Source organism: Buceros rhinoceros, unplaced genomic scaffold (assembly GCF_000710305.1).
Source record: "Buceros rhinoceros silvestris isolate BGI_N320 unplaced genomic scaffold, ASM71030v1 scaffold3390, whole genome shotgun sequence".
NCBI classification, from domain to species: Eukaryota; Metazoa; Chordata; class Aves; order Bucerotiformes; family Bucerotidae; genus Buceros; species Buceros rhinoceros.
This window is the reverse complement of record NW_010389030.1, coordinates 179,621-190,090: the sequence shown is the minus strand read 5'-3', so window position 1 is coordinate 190,090 and position 10,470 is coordinate 179,621. Positions and strand designations below refer to the sequence as shown.

Below are 10,470 nucleotides of genomic sequence, written 5' to 3'. Positions count from 1 at the left end.
GTAGGGAATATCATATCAGATTCTTATTTTTATCAATTCCGGATTCCAGGAAAGCTGCGCCTTTGTCAGACAACACAGTAGCAGGACTTGTCCAGATGGTAGATGCAGAGCATAGAGGCAGAACACTCACCTTGTTAATACTCCTCCAATATCTATACTCTTTCAAAATGTTGAGCCATTTTTCAAAGGCCATCAAAGGTGGGGGCTCTAAAGTTATTGGCACTTTCCAGACTGTTACAGAGCTCTTCAGTAATCCATTCTGAGACTTGCAAAGACACCAAAATACTTCTGGCAATGAAGGAGTGAGCACCTTTAAACAAGTTTTAAAATCCTACCAATGATGCTGGGTTTTCCTCTTTTTTTTTTCTAGAGGTGATGACTCCCTGAAAGGAATTGAACAAAATTGTGTTCTTTCTTGAACTCACATTTTGGCTATGTCATCATTATGAGGTTTCACTATGTGTAGAAAGTGCAGATCCACAAGAAAACTTCACTGATATTATTATGATCACCATAAACATTTTATTTTTGATAATGAAAAAAGAATCAATATACATTGTTTCCAGTGCTTACTCATGGTCATGTAAACACCTACTCAGAATTAAGACAGTGACATTTTGATTTAGCCGAAATTAATTCTACATGGCCTTATGTAAATCTAAATAAGGATCTGTAATCAAAAAAGTAGTGTCTGGATAACTTATTAGCAAAATCAGTGTTATGGTTTAAAGAAAAAAATCCCACATATATGAGCTATCACACCATTAGCAAAACCCACTGTCAGCATCCCTCTGGAGATGAGGGTTAAGTGGGTTCACACCTTTACCAAGCACTTACTACAGACTGCTCAATCACTATCTACATTAATTATGAGCCTATCAGGTCTGTGCCTAGAAATATCATTATCTAGCTCCCACTAGAAAATCTCTGTTTTTACAGTGTACTCAAAAGTGTAATTGAGTGTAATTTGATTAGTACTATCATTCTCATTTCACAGGTTGAAAAACAGCTTTAGAAAGCTGCATTACTCTTTTATTTCAGAACCACTAAACGCACGCTAGTTAGCCAAGGTCAAAACTGCAATGAAGATGAAACAAGCAAACAAAAATTCAGCTGTGCTACTGAGAGTCAGCTTCAGCAAATACATCTCAGACTTAAACTAATGTTTTGTCTTTACTGCGTAACAGTGTGGCAGCTACATGTTCATCAGCAATGCTACAGTAAAAATCTGAAGTTAATTTTAGCAGCGTAAACAAGTTCTTAATGTCTTTCCCAAACTTATAAAGGCAATTCCCAGGGGAGTTAGGAACTGAACACAGGTTAGCGACCTTAACCATTGCACACTCCTTTCTAACTAGCTGAACGCTGAGAAGAAATCCTGCAGAATTTCTGGGAACTGTCAACTTTTATTTGGCCTCAGCAGTACTTGAAGTCATGAGCATTCAGAATGCCACAAATACAATCTGCGTGATGATGAAGCCTAGTTCTGATAAGACTGTGGATGTTTGGAATGTTTGTTTTTTTAATTGTATGCAAAGCCAGATTTTACATTTTCATTAGTCACTAAGCTGTGGTAGATTTTTAATTATTATTGCTATTGCAATAACATCTGGAGGCCTTTGTCAGGATCTGGCCTCACTGCCCCAAGACTGTGTAAGATGCAACTTTTCTGAGTTCCAGGGAATGAGACCCTGCAGACTTCATCACGTAAGGGGAGAGGAAGCAGGGACATGCTTCTGGCATCTGGGGCTGGCAGGCAACCAAGATGCTCTGGAATTGTCCAATGGGCATATGTCCAGTCAGGAGAAGGGCCATAGCACGAGACTGCAGCTGAAAATAAAATCTTCTTGTAATGCAACAACCATGCAACCCCATGAGGTGAAATACTAAGCTGCAATGCAGGCACATGAAGTTTCTCCTGCTCAGTGACCTCAGTTAATCCAGGAGAATGGCCACAACAGTGATAAAGACAGGAGGTTTGGCCTTCCCTCCTTTGGAGTGATAAGACCCTCACGCTTAATGCTCAAGATCTGACAGACCCCATAGAGTATGATGTCGGTCTCCATCCCACAAAGCTCAGGAGTCAACAGGAAAGGTATAACACATGGCTTAAGAAAACAAGGTAGGGGAGCAGAAAGGCTGGCAAGAGAAGGGGGTATATTTGTACATGTAGCTGGACACTCAGCTCACAGACATGCCCTCAGGCAGTTCTATACCACCAAACATGGCAGTAATCTGCACTTGTAAATATGTATTTTTGCTTACTCATATTGTAACAGTGATGACAGCTGGGAGGAAAGCAAAGATGGGTAGAAGGAGATTTTTTTAAGATTTCTCATGAAGAAAGAAATTTGTCAATCCCAGAACTGGTGAAAAAATGCACTGGCATCAAACCATGAAACAGTTCCTGTATGACATATACTGACAATTGAGGTTTGTTGGTTTTTTTCACTGAGTGATATCATTTCACAAAGCATTGGGAAATTGTCAGTTAAGGGACAGATCCTCACAGTGATGCAAACCAGAGTTATGACGCTAGTCAGTGAGGCTATACTACAGAAGATCTGGCCATATAGGCAAAATTCAGATGCCTGTATTGCCAGACAGAAAGGACTTCCAAGGCTTTTAAACAGTTGTCCCTCACACTGGTTGGACAATATTGTTAGTTCTTATGATCCCACTGTAATGATATTATCCTTCAAGTCATTGACTTGCCAGTACCTGGCAATAAGGTGAGTTTCTCCCTTCATAACAATATATATCCCGGTTTTCCTAAATTCCTGAAGAGGTTTTGAATCAGAAAAATCCAAACAATTAAATTCAAAACGTGTGGAAGAAAAGCCTATTCTCTGCAAACAATTAAAAAATTTGTGTTTCTAAACATTTTTTTGTTTGTTTATTTCTTTTAAAGTTCAAGTCAAGCACTCTGTTTTGATCTGTTGAACCCAAGATATTTTCAGATGGTCAGCTTGTAAACTCTTTGACATGAACTCATGTTTTTCTTTGCCAAATTCATGGCTTTTAACTCTTTGAGACTCCCTCAGCTTTTGGGATTCCTCTTCTCAATTTTAAATAGTACTTCAAATTCCATTTCATTTCATCTTTGTAATTGAAATATTCTCTAGCAATTTAAAGCATTTTTGATTGTTTGCAATCCAAAGATTTAGCTTTAAAAAGAAGTTACCACTTGCTTTATTTATTTGTTCTATGTGTTTAATCTTGTTTCCTTCTCCATGTACAATTCTACCCAAGGTAGTTTCCTATACTCTGCTCATCAGCAGAGTAAGTGACCGAACTTCGATTTGGTGTGACTTTAAAAAATTTTCTTGGATTTCAAATGCAATTCTATTCTTCTTTATGTTAAAGAAGACTGGTCAGTGAAATAAGCTTTTTTTTTTCCTAGGCTTACACAGGCTGTCAGTGTCCTGCAGTTTACACAGGGAAGTTAGCATTGCAGTAGACTTTTCTATTCAGTGTGGAGAGATAATTTCTCGGATGTTCATGACAGGCTTTGAACTAAATATCCTATAGAAAGAAATCAAGATAATGATAAAGAACAGAAATACTGAAGAAGCAATTTATGCAGGTTCTGATTCTTGCAAAATTCAAGCAGGAATGAAAGTGCTAAATCAAAACTCAGGATCTCTGTACCATGGCATAGTAAGTTCGAAATTGAGATACTGACACGAACTTTGGTTTCTTGATCTTTATTTATGCCAGAGAGTCAATTTGCACTCAAATGCAAGAATTATACGATTCCTCAACACTAGTGTTGCATCTGAAATCATGTTTGAGGAGATATCAGACCGCTATTCTCTCAATACCAGAAAAAATCCAATACGCGTAACTAAGATTCTAATACTATTTTTTTTGTACACCTTAAATAACACCGTATCAGCTTTGCAGAGCTCTGATGGACTATGTATCAGCTCAAGAACTGGAGTAGAGGCATAATATTCAATTATTCCCTGCTAATTTGCTTAATTCTCTGCATTCAGCCCCTGGCCTTCTTTGCCCACCTGAGCTAAAGTTTTCAGGAGCTCTCTGGAGTTTACCAACATGAGAAGAAAGGCCTGTGTTTTGCAGCTGCCATCTCTCCCTCCAGAAGCCATTCTGCAGAGAGACAGAAAGTAATGTTTTACACTGTTGCTCAGGACTACTGGTGGAGAAGACATCAGGAGGGACTGGGGTCGTGGCAGAGAGAATGAAATAAGAATTGTGTGCTAGAGAGAGACCCAGAGAGACTCAGAGGCTACAAAAATTATAATGGGACAAATACCAGAAGTGTTTCTTCATGTATTATCAACCCATAGCTCATCTTCAGCAATTTTCCACAATCTCTGTAATACATGAGGCTTATTGTGATTATTAGTAATACCATCTGTGTTCATAAGTCCCTCCCAACAAGTTTTGAATGTGGCCATTGACAAGAGAGTATTTTAAGGTGTTTGGCTTTTACAGAGGTCCTGGGAACAGATAGCCAGAAATAAAAGACAGGAGTGCTGTGTTAGTGCTCCCACTGAGGGAAGTCCAGCCAAGAGAGAAAAACTTGGAGACTTTGATTCCAGACACTCCAGGCAGCATAAAAAGCTAAGAGCATCCCTACTGCTGCAGGAGTTTCAGTTTCACTTTGGCTTTTAAGGAGACCAGTGCATCCAACCACAAGACGCTGAGCTATAGTAACACAAACATCATTACTGACACTACTCAAGGGACGGTACCATTGCAGACTGATTTTAGCCATTGCGAGCTCAATGTGCAATATCTCAGCAGGTCCAAACCCCAAAGCTGCTCTGGCTACTACTCTACATTGGCTCATTTCAGCCCAGCTCCCTGACACACCACAGGCATCCTGCAGACCTCAGGCAAGTCAGCTTGCCTCTTTGTCAGACAGTTTTTCACCTGCAAACCAGGAACTATTGGAGCACAGCTCAGCTTCGTGGGAATACTATGAAAGTAAATACTATGAAAGTAAATACTATGAAGATACCAAATCGCAAGTTTTATAAAGTTGAGGAGAACAGAAGGGGTTGTCTAGAGCCACGATTCTGCCAGTTGCCTATGCCAACAAAGCTCTCTAATGGGATGACAGCACATGACAAGAAAACGGATTTAGCTACCAACAGAGCTGTGCCCTTTCCCAAGCATTAGCTATACAACACAAGGACTTCGCATCAGCGTGTCTGTGTCAGTGCTGAACAGGTAGAGCTAGTAGGACAAAGATTTTTATTAAAAAAAGAAAAAAAGGGGGGGTGGGGTAGAACAGGGATGGGGAGGAGGAGGGAAGTAGTGTAGATCTGCCTGGGCCTATAGGTAAATGTTTGCTACATTGGCTCCATTCACCCAGTACTTCTTGCAGTCAACAACCACCATAAGCGTGATCGTGTAAAGATGTATCTACCTTTCACAGGCAAAGCAGGCTAACGGGGTGAAAATCCAGGACAGACTCAGAGATTCTTCTGCCCATATGGTTGTGTTGAAGGCAAGAGGAAGTAGCGCAGTCCCTGACTGATCCTGCTGTAAAACAATGGATCTTTGAGATAGGCTGGGTCAAAATTTCATAGCTGAATCGGTACCAATTTTCTATATAGTCCATTTTAAAACCATTTATTTGCTTTTTTTATCCACCAGTAGAACAAGCAGAACCTAAACTGATAACAAGCAGATTAAACTACTGAAAAGACATTGTGTCAGGATTATAGATTTGAATATCTGAAGAATGTGAATATTGGGAGAACAAAATCAGAAAGTGACGAGGCCCCTCTTTTGTCACTTGTGCTTGGTTTGCACAAGCTTAATTGTATCAGCTGCACTGGAGTTTCCCCCAGCATAAATTAGTGTTAGAGAAAGCGGCGAGGCACAGGGAACATCAGGAGTCCACAGTGAATATTTTTGAATTAGCTAGTGAACTGAACATTCTTGACAATTTTTAAATGCATACATTCCTTTCATAGAAAACTGAAGTCATAAAGAAAATAATGCTTGTGAAGATGCTAAATGCAACTGATTCCATGAAAAAAGTATCAAAGGAAGTATTTGCCCAGGAAGGAATTTCTGTTGTACGCAATGCATAGAAAAATACTTGGGAAGCCACTGTTAACAAAGAAAAAAAATATAAATCCTCTTTGGCATCTATTCCAGAGAATAGCAACCAAGAAAAAAGGGGCTTCTGTGTTGCATTACTTTAAAAAATCCGCTTGAATGAAAGCAAGTAGTAAAATAATGAACTGAGTCGGAGAGCACTATTCAATTAGACCTAGAATTTGAGGGAGATTATAATAGCAACACTTACAAAGAAAGACTTGGTTGGGCTTATTGTTATGGAAAGGGAAAAAAAATTGTGGTGAGTTAAATGACATTTATAAAATAGGGAGGTCTGATCAAACTGACCCAGATTAGTCCTCCACAGCAGTAAGACCTTAAAATTAGGTCACGAGGATGAAAGGAGAATTTAATCTAAACTATTTCATATAAAGGCTATGTGACATATGGAACATGTTACCCTAAAGAGTAACTAAAGCAAGGAGCATGAGTGTTTTCAAGAAATAAAACAACAGGGAACTGCATAAGGAAATTTCCAACCATGGAAACTTCAAAAGAAATACAATTCCTATTTATTTATGTATTTATTTAGGGTAGTCAACCTTTATCTGAATGCTGAAGGGAAGTTATAATAAGCATTATTTCTTCTTCTTTCCCCCTTCCGATCTGAGGTGTTTGTGGGATTAATTTTGGTTTGTTTTCATTAGAAGGGCTGCAATTTTGCCTTCCCAGAACACACAGGACAAGAGCGAATAAAATGTTAACAGCTATATATTTTCCTTCAATATGTAACGGTTTAAAATCTTCATTCCTTGTATTCTCTTCTGCTTTCATTAGGAGTTTTATGAACACTTTTTTAGTACAAAATGGACATTTTACTTCTTTTTGCATATCTGGAAAAACTTCATGTCCTGAAAATGTTCTCATGGCATAGTCTGTCTAGAATTAGACACCAGCAAGCAGTTGCCAGAACCATCCATGGGATAATTTGCTGTGCCTGAGTTCCTTGAACAAGTTCTTACTCATCCTCCCTGCTAGGTATCTCAGAGACTGCCTCCTGCATTACATATTGGGATAAAGAGGTACAGTGCTTTTTGATTACTGTATATTGAGCGTCATCCTGCAGTGTAAATGTTTTAAGACTGATGCAAGGACGAAACTAAGTAGAAAAAGAGAAAAGCTGAAAACGGGCCAAAATTGCAAACTCTCATCTAAAACTTTTCAGCCTGTAGGAGAAACCAGACTTCAGTCACTGCCTCCAAATGGTTAATTCACAGTGGTGCAGATTTACCTACCTAACACAAAGCATACCTTTTAGACAACTCAGCACAGATAGGCAGGATGGATATTTGCCTTCAGCGAGCACACTGGAAAGGATTTAAAGTTAACCCTCAGTGACACCAGGGTTTTAAATCCCTTAATGTGACTCTGGGGTTTTGGAACTGAAATTGAAAGAAAATATTGATAATTAATCCAGAACTTTAATTTCAAATTTTGAACCTAAGACCTTATCGTGGTATGAAAATTTCTCTTCAGTAAGAAACAAATAAAATTGAGAGACCACTTGCTTTATATTGTGAATAAAGCTTTCATTTCTGCTACCAAAACTTGCAGGTTAGGAAGAGGGCAGTGAAATTTTGTGGAATTATACTAGCATTTTAAGGTATTTCTTTTATTACAGTGTAGACAGACTTTTCTGTAGTAATGTTATTTTCTTCCTTTCATGTAGATGTAGGCCATCTGAACCAGCAAAACGAATGACTCCAAGTTTCAGAGCATAGACTCATATTTTCCCCAAATTTAAGGGCAAAGAACGAATTTTGAGAAATTAAGATCTTAGTTTCAGCTTGTTCATAGAACATAGAAAAGAGGACAAGAAGATAGCTTGGTTTTACCACCTTGTTGTTCAGAAAGTTCCATATGCTTCCTTCCTGTATTTTTGTAAGAGATCTGACTTGGAAAGATCTTCCAAAGACAGAGTCATATTTCCTCCTAAATCGTACCATGGTATATCTGAAGTAGCACCACTCAAGTCGACAGAGCTATTTTAAGTCTAAACAAGCAACTTAATCACAAAACACAGCATTGTTTCTTTAATTCTTCAAGTTTATTCGGAATCTTGTTAATTGTGAGCATTGACACCTGACCGATTCCCTGTTGTATTTCTTCATAACAGCTTACCATTATTGACATCAGCTTCATAGAAAACTGAGCCAGCTCAGACGCTATGCCAGATTATGACCTCAGTTGTATGCAACTCAGTCTACAGTCGCTTGCTCTCTGCGTGACCAAAAGCAGAATTTGGCCTCACGCTTTAATTTTTAAGAGTTGCATATACAGAATTCTCTCCAAGTATAATACCACTTAATAATCTAAAATGGGAATAAATGTTCTTTGCAATTTTCGTTCGTTCCTAGCAGTCCCAAAATATGTGTTTTGTCTTTTCTAAATAACTCTAGCACAGTATTTGGTTTGTAAATCTGACCTCTGCACATGCACTTGAGTCCCATAGGCCAGATGATCTGAATCCCCCAGTTTTGCCCTGACAGGTTGTCTTCTGCTTTCCACTCACCTACAGCTTAATCAAAGCTATACTGAAAGTTTGGAATCAGAAAGTGTAACCCCGTACCTATGCTAACAGGAAAGAGGCCCTCACGACAAGGTCAAGGAAGATATTTCGGAGGCTTGATGTGCTTTCAGCCCAGAGTTGTAGGTTTAGGGTAAGATGATGGGAGCACGGGACAGAAGTGAGGTATGTGTGCACTTTTGCCTTTTTCTGGGAGAGCACCAGAGGTATTTCCAGAATATGTGTAAGCTTCCTATCATGCCAGACACAGGAGAAGTCGCCTTCCATTGGAAAATCCCTTTACTCCTGCTCGTAGCTCAGCAAAGCTCTTTGTCTTTCCACTGCCAAAAAGGCCTGAGAACTTATTATCCCCTTTATATCCAGTTATCCCAAGATGTTGACTGACCTCTCACCTTCAGTAAAGAGTTTCCCCATATGTTTGCCTCCCAAAAGTTCCTGAGGATGTGATTGCTTTGTTTTGTTTTTGCAGTGGGCTCCCTTCCATATTTTCTAGTAACAGACTGAGATCAGGTTAGAAAGATGCTGGTCTTTCACAGGTTTCAGTGAACATGCTCCCCCATTTTCTAGCACTGGTAATATCCTGTGACATTATAACACGAGCCTTTAACTTGGAATCTGCACAGAATACATTCGTTAGGTTAAACTTACCGCACATTGCCAGTCCCAGTACCTAGTCAGACAGGATAATAAGAGGGAAGGAGTGTCCCTCCTTCTCCCCCTGGCTTTGCTCTCATGACTGTTCAAGTTCAGCTTGTTCAATGAAACTCTGCTCAATGAAATTCTGTTCAGTGAAGCAAGGAGAGCAGGGGCTGCTCACCCAATACTCCCTCCTGAGAGGAAGTGGGTGGAGAAGGGATGTTAAGGTGACAGAATTGCAGGGATCCCAAGCTTCACCCCATTCCTCTTATGCTAGCCAAAGTAGCTGGCTGGAAGCATGGGAGAGTAAATTGCTCCACAAAAGAAAAAAAAAATGGGAAAAAAAAGAAAAAAATGAAGTAATTGGCTCTTGTAGCAGAGCAAAGGGAGTGCGTGTGGTGGTGGAGGGAAGATAGGGAGGAACTGTGACTGACTCACAATATATTCTGTACTCTGTTCCTGGGGAGATGCAGCTGTGCATCTCCCCATGTATAGGCTATACTGTAAAGTTACACCGTTGTCCAAAGTAAGCATCCCTAATTCTCCCATTTCCTGAAGCACAACAGCATTTGGCTCCTTTTGGCTCCTTTTTAATCAGGGATTTCTACTGTGCAAATTGAAATCTAGGAACAGGCTTTTCCTGCGTGCAGAATTAAAAATATCTCTCTCAATTGTTTTGTTGGTTCCTGGGGAAAACTACTGAACTGTTACAGACGATTTACATTGGCCTACTCCTATTTTAAGGCTGATTCCAAGTTATTCTTAATCCCTCAAGGCACCTGAGATCTTTTACATAAGTCAGCCATAGACACCTTTGGCAATGTTTTCCACATCCTTTTCTCTCCCTCTGCTTGCTTTCCAGTTCCTTCTGAGTTCACTAGAGTAAGGACTGTTTCCTTTTTCTACCTCTTCAATAGGAAGAAATATGGCATGGAAGTACTTCTGATTTTGGCCAGCTGACTCAATGGACTTTGGTTGGGGCCAGAAGAGTGTTGGGAAGATCTGAAGGAAGAGACTGGTCCAGTGGGTAGAACCAACCACAGCCCAGACCTCACAAGTGGAAGGTCTAAATGCTCATTCTCCCCTTTTCTTCTCACAGGACCTTGGGCTCGCATAATCTTGCAAAAGTCACATAATCGGTCTGGGCTTTAATTTCTAAAAACAATGGTAAAAACACTTGATCACCAAAGGTATTCTTAATTACA

At 39.6% G+C, this 10,470-nt stretch overlaps 1 protein-coding gene across 1 annotated transcript in view; it reads left to right on the top strand.

Annotated features, from left to right (window-relative positions):
- NTF3 (neurotrophin 3) overlaps window positions 1-10,470 on the top strand; it is a 52,394-nt gene that overhangs the window by 28,601 nt on the left and 13,323 nt on the right. The window lies entirely within an intron of this gene.